Genomic DNA, 13,910 nt, shown 5'->3' on the forward strand with positions numbered 1-13,910 from the left:
GGGCAGGGCAGGGTATGGCAGGGCAGGGTATGGCAGGGCAGGGCAGAGTATGGCAGGGCAGAGTATGGCAGGGCAGGGCAGAGTATGGCAGGGCAGGGCAGAGTATGGCAGGGCAGGGCAGAGTATGGCAGGGCAGGGCAGAGTATGGCAGGGCAGGGCAGAGTATGGCAGGGCAGGGCAGGGTATGGCAGGGCAGAGTATGGCAGGGCAGGGCAGAGTATGGCAGGGCAGGGCAGAGTATGGCAGGGCAGGGCAGAGTATGGCAGGGCAGGGCAGAGTATGGCAGGGCAGGGCAGAGTATGGCAGGGCAGGGCAGAGTATGGCAGGGCAGGGCAGAGTATGGCAGGGCATGGCAGAGTAGAGTATGGCATGGCAGGGCAGAGCAGAGTAGAGTATGGCATGGCATGGCAGGGCAGGGCAGAGCAGAGTAGAGTATGGCATGGCATGGCAGAGCAGAGTAGAGTATGGCATGGCAGGGCAGAGCAGAGTAGAGTATGGCATGGCATGGCAGGGCAGAGTAGAGCATGGCAGGGCAGAGCAGAGTAGAGCATGGCATGGCAGGGCAGAGCAGAGTATGGCATGGCAGGGCAGAGTAGAGTATGGCATGGCATGGCAGGGCAGAGTAGAGTATGGCATGGCAGGGCAGAGTAGAGTATGGCATGGCATGGCAGGGCAGAGCAGAGTAGAGTATGGCATGGCATGGCAGGGCAGAGCAGAGTATGGCATGGCATGGCAGGGCAGAGCAGAGTAGAGTATGGCATGGCATGGCAGGGCAGAGCAGAGTAGAGTATGGCATGGCATGGCAGGGCAGAGCAGAGTAGAGTATGGCAGGGCAGAGTAGAGTAGAGTATTGCATTGGCAGGGTATGGAGGGATGGCTGCATCCATCCGACCTCTCCCCTCCACTGCACAGATCAGTACAGAGAGGGGAGAGAGAAACCGGCATCATGTCATGACGCCGGTTTGTTTACAAGTGATCGCTCCATCGGAGCGATCACATTGTAAACACCTGGGTGTAGAAAGATGGCCGCCGCTTCGGAGCTAGGCCGAAGCCGCGGCCTCTCCTAAGGCCGAGACCGCGGAGCGCTCCGCGGATCGCGTCATATGCGCACGGATCGGTGACGATCCGTTGCACCCCTAGGGACGGCGGCACGGAGGGGGAGAAGAGAGGGGGATGGCGGCACGGAGGGGGAGAAGAGAGGGGGACGGCGGCACGGAGGGGAGCGGTAAATGCTAAGCACTACCCCCACTGTGACGCATCGACGCCCTGCACGCACGTCGACGTATTTTCTTAGTCGACGTAGTCGATTACGTCGACGCATCGTGGCAGCTCTACTGCATAGTCTGCCTAGGGCTGGCATCCACCCATCAAGGCATTTTGATATTTGCATAACCCCTTCCGAGAGACAGCCTACTGCTTGCATCAGGGCTGAGGGGTCCTGAGAGGAGTACTGAGGCTGGGTGCTGTGATGTTTTCAGGAATCTCCCTCTTTTGGCCCCTCCCACTGGTCATGATCTTTCTGCATTGCATAGAGAAGCACAGACACCCAGTGATGATACAGGACTTATCACAGGGACACAGCGACTTTGCCTCCAATGGACATTGTTTGTGCTTGTATGGGCTGCAAATATAAATACATTTCATCAAAGGGCAAGTTTAGAATTTTTAATATTTGTTTCTTATATTTTTACAGAGCCATCACCTTTTAGAGATGTTGTAAATAATGGATGAGGAGTAATAATTATTAGTGCTAATATGGAAACATGAGAAACATGAATGCGTCAAACATCCACACGCCTCAAATTCAAATAAACCAGAGAGATTTATTGGATTTCAGATCAGATGACAAAGTCCACAGAATATGGACACGCCACCCTTCCAACATATATTTTATGTCCAATCTATATTATGCACCTTGGCGGGTTACATGCATGCGGTAATGTATATTCTCTTTTAGACCTGTCCGTTCATAATAACTCTTAAGCCTGGCCATACATTATACAATTTCTTATTTAATTTCCTTTAGATTTACCTTCAAATATGTAGTGCAATGGCCTGATTGCATACAAATTTAAAGTGTTTAGGATTTACTTACTAGAAGTAATCTGGGTATGAAGGGAAGTTTTTGTTGCAAAGTAAAGCCTGATGCACACTACTAGTTTTCTTTTCATTCAACCCAGTAGGGCTGAACTAAAAAAAAAACGAATGGTTCACGAGGAGCCGCTCTCCCCTGCTGAGCAATTTTGTTTGGCCAACTTCTGTCGAACCGGCTGCGGTAAACACAGGCCAAATGTCAGCCGGTTTCTATTGAATGGCTTATGGCGCCCGACATTCGGCCCATGTGTACTAGGCTTAAGGCTGTCATACATTTATACAATTTTCTTGTACAATTTCCTGTTAGGCCGCGTACACACGCGGGGACTGTTCGCCCAACTTTGTCCGTCAAACAGTTTCGGCAAACAGTCCGCTCAAAATTAGCATGGACGGACATGCCCACACACGACGAACGAACAGTTTGCTGAAACCGTGCGCGATGACGTGAACGGCGCGTACGACGGGACGAAAAATACGACGTCCTATACACTGCATTATAACTTTCGGCGTGTAAATCCTTTCTGAGCATGCGCGGAACTTAGTTTGACGAACAAGCCTACACACGGCGGACTGTTCGCTCAAACAAGGTTTCAGCGGACAGCTTTACGGAATTTCCGAAAAACCTTGTTCGTCAAACTGTCCGCTGAAACTGTCCGCTGAAAGCCCACACACGAGCGGACTGTCCGCCCAAACACTGTTCAGCGGACAAAGTTGGGCGAACAGTCCGCGCGTGTGTACGCGGCCTTAGATTTACCAAAACCATGTAATATGAGGTCAAACCTGAAGGGATTTCTGACTGGCTGACCAATCGCTGATCTTAGCATGAAAAGACTGTACTGGCAGTTTACTGCAAATAACAGTTGCGGCCACTATAGTGTTTACAACCCTTGTTGCTTATGACCGTAAACAATGGCCCATTTGACCAATTAAGATTTTTCTGATTATTTTCAAAGTCAGTTTCCCTTTTAAGTAGAATTAACATAGGAACAGTCTGCCAACCCTATCAATCTTGACTTTCCTTTTAACCACTTCAGCCCCGGAAGATTTTACCCCCTTCCTGACCAAAGCACTGATTCGGCACTGTGTTGTTATAACTGACAGTTGCGCGGTTGTGCGACGTGGCTCCCAAATAAAATTTTAGTCCTTTTTTTTCCCACAAATAGAGCTTTCTTTTGGTGGTATTTGACCCTGCACGTTTTATTTTTTGCGCTATAAACAAAAAGCGACAATTTTGAAGAAAAAAAACACATTATATTTTACATTTTGCTATAATAAATATCCCCCAAAAATCTATAAAAAAAACTATTTTTTTCAACAGTTTAGGCCGATACATATTCTTCTACGTATTTCTGATAAACAAAAATTGCAATAAGCGTTTATTCATTGGTTTGTGCAAAAGTTATCGCGTTTACAAAATAGGGGATAGTTTTATGGCATTTTTATTAATATTTTTTTTTTAACTAGTAATGGCAGCGATCAGCAATTTTTATCGTGACTGCGACATTATGGCAGACACATCAGCCATTTTTTACACATTTTTGGGACTGTTGTCATTTATACAGCAATCAGTGCTATACGAATGCACTAATTCCTGTGTAAATGGCACTGTGAACGTGTCTCATAGGAAACCATGTTAAACTGGGCGGCACAGTGGTGTAGTGGGTAGCACTCTCGCCTAGCAGTAAAAAGAGTGGCTGATTCAAATCCCAACCATGACACTATCTACCTGGAGTTTGCATGTTCTCCCTGTGCCTGCGTGGGTTTCTTCCGGGTACTCCGGTTTCCTCCCACACTCCAAAGACATACTAGTAGGTTAATTGGCTTCTATCTAAATTGGCCCTAATATATGAATGTGAGTTAAGGGACCTTAGATGGTAAGCTCCTTGAGGGTAGGGACAGATGTGAATGTACAATATATTTGTAAAGCGCTGCATAAATTGACGGTGCTATATAAGTACCTCAAATAATAATAATAAAAAATGAATTGTAATGCATTTCTGCAAAAAGCACCAAAAAACACATAGGTGTGAACCAGACCTAAAAGTCCTTTTAATCTGCTAGAATGTTTTTTGGATGTGGGAGGAAAATGGAGTCCTGGAGGAAACCCACATGAGGACATGTGGGGAATTTACAAACCCTTGGTGATGAAATCCCTTCTGGAAATTGAATCTGGGTTTCTGTTTTGTGCATATGGCAAGGTGCCTGTCTTACAACTTAGATGGTTGGGGTATAGCACAGAGCAATATATCTGCCTGGTGAATTTCCAGTTGGATGTTTTTGCTGCATATTTGAACCAGATCCCAGAGAGTCTCCAAAAACACTGGCTCCATTACTCAGCACATGGGCTGTACCTCTATTACATAAGTTAAAGGAGTATTTGTTACTTAAATTTAGACATTCCAGTATGAGAGTTATTTTCTTTGACATTTCCCAGCACTGACACCAAGTATGACTGGGGCTGTTTTCCTGCCTTCTGTAATCAGCTTACAGGAAATTAGCTAATTTATTATGGGTAGATACATTTATACATTCAATGAGAACGTCATATATACTGGCAGGAACATAATTGGGGTTGAGTTACTAAAGACAAATAGACTGTGCACTCTGCAAGTGCAGTTGCTCCAGAGCTCAGTGAATGAGGTAAAGCTCTGCTGACTGCCATCATCTAATCATTTGCAAGCAAAATTGCTGTTTTTTATTTTTGTTTTTCATGCATTTGATTGGGTATTCTTTATAACGTGAAGCTTTACCTTATTTACTAAGCTCTGGAGAAACTGCATTTGCAAAGTGTCCATTTGCCTTCAGTAAATCAACCCCAATGTGTCTTCTGGTGCATGTCTAGATTTCTGATGGTGCATATGGCTCATTCAGACAAGCATATGTAATTATTGAACTATATGCGCCATACAGCTAGTACAATGTTAAAGGGGTTGTAAAGGCAGAAGGTTTTTTTATATTAATGCATTCTATACATTAAAATTAAAAACCACCTGTGTGCCTCAGCCCCCCTAATACTTACCTGAGCCCGATCTAGTTCCAGTGATGTTTCACAAAAGACTAGGCTGTCGGGGACTCTATCCTGATTGGCAGAGACACACAGCAGGCGCCATTGGCTCCCACTGCAGTCAATCAAGGTTAGTGTGCCGATGAGGAGAGAGAGGGGGTGGGGTCAAGCCACAGCCCTGTGTCTGAATGGACACAGCTGTGGCTCGGTTTGGGTGCCCCCATAGCAAGCTGCTTGCCATGGGGACACTTGGCAGGATGGAGGGACCAGGAGCGCCAGAGAGGGAACAGAGAATAGGAAGATCAGGGCTTCTCTGTGCAAATCCACTGCACAGAGCAGGTAAGTATAACATGTATAACATGCTTGTTATTTTTAGCCGGAAAAAAAAACAGACTATATTATCACTTTAATGGAGTATATTGGATGCCACCATCCAACATGTATATATCAACAATGTGCAGTGATTGGTGCCTGTCTCTATCAGCCCTGAACGAGAGTCATTCATGCGGTGGTGCAAGTGCAGCATGACCTTGGCTTTCACTAATTGTGAATCGCTGCATGTGCTGCTGACGCACAAATGACTCGTTCAGGGCCATCATGTAAACATTGGGAGCATGTAATCAGCGGGCCCAGGCTATACATTCTTTATACTGAGACATCAGCCCTGAACAGCAGCAGCAATTAGAATGCATGAATGCAGTAAAACCGTTTACAGCATAAATAAAACTGACATTTACAGTGCCTTGCAAATGTATTCACACCCCCCCAGTGTGTTTGGGGTCATTGTCCTGCTGGAAGGTGAACCTCTGTCCTAGCCTCAAATCACACACAGAGTGGTACAGGTTTTGCTCAAGAATATCCCTGTACATAGCACCATCCATCTTTCCCTCAACTCTGACCAGTTTCCCAGTCCCGACTGCTGAAAAACATCCCCACAGCATGATGCTGCCACCACCATGTTTCACTGTGGGGATGGTGTTCTTTGGGTGATGTGATGTGTTGGGTTTGTACCAGACATAGCGTTTTCTTTGATGGCCAAAAAGTAAAATTTTAGTCTCCACAGACCTGAGCACCTTCCTCCATACATTTTGGGAGTCTCCCACATGCCTTTTTGCAAACTCAAAATGTGACATTTTGTTTTTTGCTGAAAGTAATGGCTTTCTTCTGGCAACTCTGCCATAAATCCCAACTCTATGGCGCGTACAGCTTATTTGTCCTATGTACAGATACTCCAGTCTCTGCTGTGGAACTCTGCAGCTCTTCCAGGGTTGCCTTAGGTCTCTGTGCTGCCTCTCTGATTAATGCCTTCCTTGCCCGGTCTGTGAGTTTTGGTGTGCGGCCATCTCTTGGCAGGTTTGCTGTTGTGCCATGTTCTTTCCATTTGGTTATGATAGATTTAATGGTGCTCCTAGGGATCATCAAAGATTTGGATGTTTTTTTATAACCCAACCCTGACTTGTACTTCTCAACAACATTGTCCCTTACTTGTTTGCAGAGTTCCTTGATCTTTAGGGCAGTGTTTGGTTAGTGGTGCCTCTTGCTTAGGTGTTGCAGCCTCTGGGGCCTTTCAAAAAGGTGTGTATATGTAATGACAGATCATGTGACACTTAGATTGCACACAGGTGAACATACTAATTATGTGACTTCTGAAGGTGATTGGTTGCACCAGACCTCTTTTGGGCTTCATAACAAAGGCACGTGCCAATTATCAGTTTTTTATTTCTGAAAAATAATTTTATGTATACATTTTTCTAATTTTGCTTCACCAACTTGGACTATCGTGTTCTGATCCATCATATATCATTCAGAATAAAAAAAAAACAATGAACAAAAATAGGTAAAAAACCAAGGGGTGAATACTTTTGCAAGGCATTACTGTATATTGTTGTCAGAATGAACTCTGATAATTGCACAAGTGAGGTTATCAATGTTTAATGTTCTACCACATCTATCAATATTTCTAGACTTGTTGGGTTGAAATACAGATACTGAACTCAATAACTCTGTAGTCTTAACAATTATTTTTATCTTCTGTAAACGACCAAGTTCAAATGAAATGCAATAGAGAAGTTCTATTTTACCATTTGCAATCCTGCTGTCAGAAGTTGTAATAAAGTCAGATTGTACATGCCAGTCTGGATGTGAAGCCATCTGCTTACTGATCTGTACAGTTTTGGCATAAACTTATTTCTTGTGTTGTAAATACTGATATGCACCCTTATAAAACCCTCAGTTTAACAGTGAATCATGTTAATCCATATCAATAAATATCATTTCTTATGTAATTCCTCTAAAAAAAAGTGACTATAACATGGTTCTCTGGAAGTACTGATAGTTTAAAAGCCTTGTTTTTTATTTTCTATACTGTAAACAATCTGTATCAGTTTAACTGCAATAAAAGTTTATTTTACTACTATGAAATTTGCAACATTTTAAAAATTGAGGCGATGGCAGTGGTGGTTGATAAGATTTGTGTTGAAGGAGGGAGAAGTTGTGCTAAAGAGGTGATATTTGTTTGGGGAGGTGTGTATGTGCTGGGAGGTGGGATTTGGGTGGTGGAGGATTAAGCCTGGTGGGGGGTGGGGGTTCAGGGATAGATGATTTGTGGTGGCATTATGGAAAGAGAAAACTTTGTGCTGTGGGGGGTTGGTTTATACAGTGAGAGGATTTGTGCTGGGGAAGCGGCATGGAAGAGGTTTAGTACGAGGAAGGGGGATTTGGAGGGGAGAGGATTTGTGCTGCCTATCAATGCCCATCAGTGCTGCATATCAGTGCCACCTCATCAGTGCCACCAGTTGCACAAAAAATAAAAATGCCAGCAGTGATCAAATACCCCCAAAAGAAACCTCTATTTATGGGAACATTATTATAAATTTGTTTGAGTACAGTGTAGCATGACCGCGCAATTGTCATTCAAAGTGTGACAGCGCTGAAAGCTAAAAATTAAGTTGGCCAGAAAGTGGCAAAAGTGCCTGGTATTGGAGTGGTTAATATTGTGTGTCAATGATACTGATAGACCTATCTACATTTTCTTAAAACGTGTGTAATGATACTGCTGAATAATCTTAGGTGCACAATCAATACATATAGCATAATATGAAAAATGTGTGAATATGTGTAAAAATGCAAATAAAGGTATATGGTTAAATGTTAGAAGGTACCAATGTTTTTGAAGAATCACTTTGAATTGTTCATGTTGGGCATTGTATTATGTGACAAATCTAATATCGTTGTTCAATTTTCTAACTTTCTTGTGGAACAGCTATGAATCTCTAGTTTGAGCTTTAGACAGGCATTTGTTGCTATACCCTCTTGCCTTGAGTCTATCTCATAGTAATCCTGCCTCAATTTCAAACGTTTCCATGGTGCTGCAGTTGTGCTTAAGTCGGAAATACTGTTCATATAGTATGGAGCAACCAGATGTGCACTGGTGGCACGCAGAATAGTATTTCCTGATGTATGTTTGCGGTATAGAGCACTAGATAAGTGCCCCTCCCCATCTTTATGAATCGTGATGTTGAGAAAAGGAATTTTGTCGATCATGGGTCATAGTGAACTGTAAATTCCAATCAGAGTTGAGCTTGTGTAAAAAATCAAGAGATCAGAGCTTCCATCCCAGATTATGAAAATGTCATTGATGTACCTGCGGCACAGTTACATCATGAGACTATCGCTGGAGAAGAAATATTGCTCCCACCCCCCAGGTACAGTTTGGCATATGATGGAGCACAACATGTGCCCATAGCAATGCCCTGAACCTGGAGTTAGTGGGAGCCAGCAAAACAAAAAGCATTATGGGACAAAATGAAATGCAATAAGTTGGCCACAAATTGGTAAAATGGTCCTTCCCTCAAATCTTTTTCGGGTCAGAAATAAATTAACAAAATCAATACCTTGTTTGTATGGAATACTGCAGTATAATGCCTCAACAACTATAATGACGTTTGTACGTCTTGAGGAGAGCATAGAAAGATGCCTCACGGGGGAATGGTGTACGAATATATTCCCAAATCTGTTGAGAAATAGTGGCTCTCTGGTATGCTCCATCAACTAGCTGATAGAAGTTCTCATTCATTTTGGGAATCCTCCCTGTACTAATGGGCTTGTACCATTTGTTATTAGATAGCAATTTCATACACATGCTCATGTACAGCTCCATATCCATCACTACGATGTTACCCCCCTTATCGGAGGGTTTTATAACCAAACTCTTAGGCCGCGTACACACGAGCCGATTGTCTGCCCAACTTAGTCCGCTGAACCGTGTTTCAGCGGACAATCCGCTCGTGTGTGGGCTTCAGCGGACTTTTTCAGCGGACAATCTGACGGACTTAGTCTTTCGGAATTTCCGTAATTTTGTCCGGCCAAACTTGGTTTTGTCCGTCCAAACTTGGTTTCAGCGGACAGTCCGCTCGTGTGTAGGCAAGTTGGACGGACTAAGTATGGCGCATGCTCAGAAAGGATTTACACGGCCGAAGGTTGCATTGCAGTGTATTGGACGTCGTTTTTCTAGTCCCGTCGTACGTGCTGTACACGTCATCGCGCAAGTTTTCAGCGGACTGTCTGTTCATCGTGTGTGGTCAAGTCCGTTCATTCAAAAGTTGAACGGACTGTCTGTCGGGTTGTCTGACGAACTTAGTTGGGCAGACAATCCGCCCGTGTGTACGCAGTCTTATTCTTCATTGGAATACCACATGCTTTCTGTTGGCATTACATAAGATTTGATTTGTTAATGCGTTGGAGATTGAATTTATTCAATCTCTGAAGTCACCTGCTTAATAAATTTGGTTAGATTAGGGTAGTTTTGGGTAGAAAGAAACATTTGAGATTGTCTTTTTAAATTGGTTTTAGGATTGTAAGTGTGTCTCTGAACAATGAGCTTTCTGTTTCTTTTGAGATCGGCTTTTTATCATGGATATTGAGGAGAGAAAGATATAGAATTCTGAGGAGTGTATAGGACACCTGAAAGGGGTGTGCGCTTCTTACTAGAGGTTGTCCGATATGGGTTTTTCTCTGGCCGATGCTGATATTTAGAAATCATGGCGGCCGATATATGATGCCGATTTATTTTATTTTTTTTGGGCCGATATGTTAGGTCAATTTTTTTTTTTTCCCTTCATCTCATAAAATCTAACAGACACCTTGCCCACTGGGGTGTTTTTCAGGCTATTTTGGGCAAAAAATAGCGCCTGTAAAGTGCCTGCAAAACGGCTCCCCTGCAGTCTGTGTGAAAGACAGAGTGCTTTCACACTGAGGCGATGTGCTGACAGGATGTTAAAAAAAACTCCTGCAAGCAGCACCTTTGAAGTGGTGTATACCGCTCCTCCACCACTCCTGCCCATTGAACCACTGCCGAAGTGCATGCAATGTGATTTGGCAGCGGCGCTTCACGGGTGCATTTAACCTCTTGCCCAGCCGCTAAAATGACGGTAAAATGCCACTAAAACTAGCAACGTTTTACCATCAACGCCTGCCCGCTCCAGTGTGAAAGCAGCCTAAAGAAGTGATACAGAAAATTTCTTACATTTATTAAACAAAACAAACCTCCAATCAGTTTACTTGTATGCATAATTTGCATCTGACCTCTGGTTGTCTGTTGTGGTCCTTCATTCCCTTTAGGGTAAGTTTTACTGGGAGTTTTTGTTCTTTTTGGTTTGTTTTTATGTGATGGTGGCCATCTTTCTGGCAGGTTAAGCCAGTTGATAGTGGTTTGTGGCAAGTTTTGTATATACTTGATAGTTTTTGTATACCTCGGTTCTCTTATATTCACACTTCTAGGAGTAGTATTTTTCACACATGCATAACATTCAATCCACATTATGTATTTAATCATATACCTTTATTTGTATTTTACAATATTTACTCATAGTTTATATGTATTGGTTGTGCACCTAAGATTATTCAGCAGTATCATTACACACTTTTTAAGAAAATGTAGATATGTCTACGGGTATCATTGGCACACAATGTTTTCAATATTAAAGACTATAGACACTGGATATTCAATATAGAGCTTAATTTTGGGTTCACTTGTTTATCATTATATACTTCATACATACACAGTGATATTTCTGTGTTGTGGAGAAGATTTGGACACTATATTGTCATCGTACTTGTCTTTACTCACTATTGTATAATAGTATATCATTATTATTTCAGGTGTGTGGCAATTTAATTTTCCTTGTCGGACTCCATACTGACCACTAGGAACTTTGTTGTGAGCACATTACATTTTGTACCATCTCCCCATTCCTTCACAGCTCCCATGTATGTGGGCCCTGTTATCAGCCATCCCTGCCGGGAGAGCGCAGTGATTATCGCTAGTGGCTATAGCCCGTGGCAATAGTCGCATGTGGAAATCCAGCATGTTGGTTGTACCAGTGGAACGATTTTAATTCAATCAGCCTGCCCATAGACGTAACCATCTATGGGCAGCTTAAACCTTTGCTTTTCTTTGCTCGCCAAGGAAAGGTCTCCTTATCTAGGCTTCCTTTGTTGCAGAGCCATTATGAATAGCTAAGCTAACAGCCCAAATTTATAACCTAGGAAGCACCATATAGCCAAATTAACTAACTGCTGAGTCAAATCACTGACCATATTTATTACTTCAAGGCCAGTCAGTAAAAGCTTTATCATTCGGTCACTTGGACGGGGAAATGAGCATTCTTTGTCATGTATACATATTCAGAGATTCAGTCTGTCGTAACTTAGAACTTGGAATTTGAACACAAAGCATATCCCTCGCTCACAACATACATTCATGTTGAGTTAGGATTCCAAGGTTACACAGTCTCCAAGCAAACCAAGTCTTCAAAGGCAATGACCCATCGGTCAACTGACTTTGGTACTTTATATACTTTCATGGATTTCATTTTGAAGTGAGTGCAGGTCCAGTGTAAACATTGGTACCTGCAGAGCAGGTTCCTTGTCTGAAATCCACATAGTCAGGATGTGTGGCTAGACACAAGCTTATCAACTTGTGGCTTCAAACTTGTCAATGCGGAGAAGCAAATTAATCGTACACCTCTGATCTATTTCTGGAGTATATGCAGGTGAGCTGGTTTGGACATTGATCAAGTATCTGGCTCCATATTCTTAATGTTGTTTTAGTGAAATTCTAAATTCCGATAAGTTGATTGTATAGTTAATGTTTAACTTATAAATATTATTGTTCACTAAATATTAACTTAAAATTAAACTAATCAAATGTCTTCTGTAGAATTCTACTAAATTAGAGACACTCCCTACAACCAATCAATACTTTACCGCTGGTATTTACACGCAAAGCACATTTAATAGAAGAAAGCTATTAATTGCTATTAGGTGGCTGTAAATCCATAAACTAGTTTCTGTTAGCCTGTACTGTATTTCCTATCTTGCTGGGAAAGAGGATTTCATATGTTCAGTCTCACCGTCAGCATTTTATATCTGTATTGTCTTACCTTCCTTTGCTCTTAAAATGTGTGTTTCAACTAGCAATTAATTTCTCTGACCGGTTTGGGTGGCGGGGTTTCCCCACTCCTACACCCACTTGCGAGCCTATTGATGGGTTACTAACATGGCGACGCTGAATGGGCGGGGCCTACCTAGAGATGTGGACTATATAGTCCGGACTCTTTGGTGGGTTTGCCTGTATGAGCTCTGACCTCTGGTTGTCTGTTGTGGTCCTTCATTCCCTAGGGTAAGTTTTACTGGGAGTTTTTTGTTATTTGCTCCCTTTGCATTTGCTCAATTACCACTAAAAGTATTTTAGAAACATAGAAAGGTGACAGCAGAAAAAAAAGACTGAGTGGTTCATTGGGTCTGCCTGTTTTGTATACAAAAAATACATGTTTTGTAATTTTTTTTTTCCAAATAACTTTTTTGTAGTATGATTTTTTTGAGGATCCATGTTTGTCCCATGCATGTTTGAATCTATTTACTGTTGACTGTCTCACTACCTCTGCTGGAAGTTTATTCCAAGCATCAACTACCCTTCCAGTAAAATAATACTTTCTAAGTTAGTTTGAGGCCATGATCCCGTGTTCTTGATTTTGGTTTCATATTGAAAATAGTGCTCTCCTGAGCCTTAAATGGTATATCTGTAAAATTTGTGTAAAAAATACTTGTTGATCCTCCCACAAACCCAGTAAAATAAGTTCCTGTGCTCTTTTTCTGTGCAGTATTCTTATCGATTACTATTGTTCCCAGTTCTCTGAGGACAACAAGATGCGGAAATGTTCTGTCGTCCTGTCCTGGGGTGACAACACTGCTCCTCCATAGTTATAGCACAGCAAATAAGTAATGTCACCCTAGGACGGGCAGAATCAAAAGACTGGTAAACTGTAATATATTACTTTTTTGTTTCTGGGTTTAGATACACAAATAATCGGTACCTGTGGAGAGTTTGTAATTTGTTTCGACTTCTTCTCTTTCAGGGAGTCGTTTAGTGCTGTGACATGTAGCGGACAAGATTGTGGCGACAATATAAAGTGAGTACCTGTCATATACCTATGATGTGCCTGAAGACAGTCTAAGACCCCTTTTTGACATTGAGGCACTCAAAAACTGCCCATAAAACCTCAGGCATTTTTACGGTGCTTTAGCGCCATTTTTACAGCGTTGGAGGTGTGCTTTTTTTTTTAAAGTGTATGTTCACCTTTACGAAAAAATCTGTAAGGTGAACTTACACAAGACCCCCCTCCTTTTTTTATTTTTTTTATTTTTTTTTCAAAGCTCCACAGATGCTGCTTACATGACTTTTTTGCCCCGCACCGCCCCAGTGTGAAAACTTCTATTGAAATGAGTGAAAAGCAGTTTTCTGGTGCTATTT

At 42.5% G+C, this 13,910-nt stretch overlaps 1 protein-coding gene across 10 annotated transcripts in view; it reads left to right on the forward strand.

The window, feature by feature from the left end:
- Positions 1-13,910, forward strand: part of LOC143934321 (CMP-N-acetylneuraminate-beta-galactosamide-alpha-2,3-sialyltransferase 4-like) — a 368,047-nt gene that overhangs the window by 181,371 nt on the left and 172,766 nt on the right. For 4 of the 10 annotated variants that reach the window (XM_077457820.1, XM_077457823.1, XM_077457824.1 and 1 more), the window contains exon 4: positions 13,516-13,569. The gene's annotated coding sequence lies outside the window, so the exon portion shown is untranslated. Of the gene's footprint in view, positions 1-1,693; positions 1,937-12,003; positions 12,151-13,515; positions 13,570-13,910 lie in introns of those variants that run through there. The other 6 variants (XM_077457821.1, XM_077457825.1, XM_077457833.1 and 3 more) reach the window with 4 other exon arrangements.

The sequence above is a fragment of the Lithobates pipiens genome, unplaced genomic scaffold, assembly GCF_037356315.1.
Source record: "Lithobates pipiens isolate NorthernLeopardFrog02 unplaced genomic scaffold, aLitPip1_a1.2 Scaffold_27, whole genome shotgun sequence".
Taxonomy (NCBI): Eukaryota; Metazoa; Chordata; class Amphibia; order Anura; family Ranidae; genus Lithobates; species Lithobates pipiens.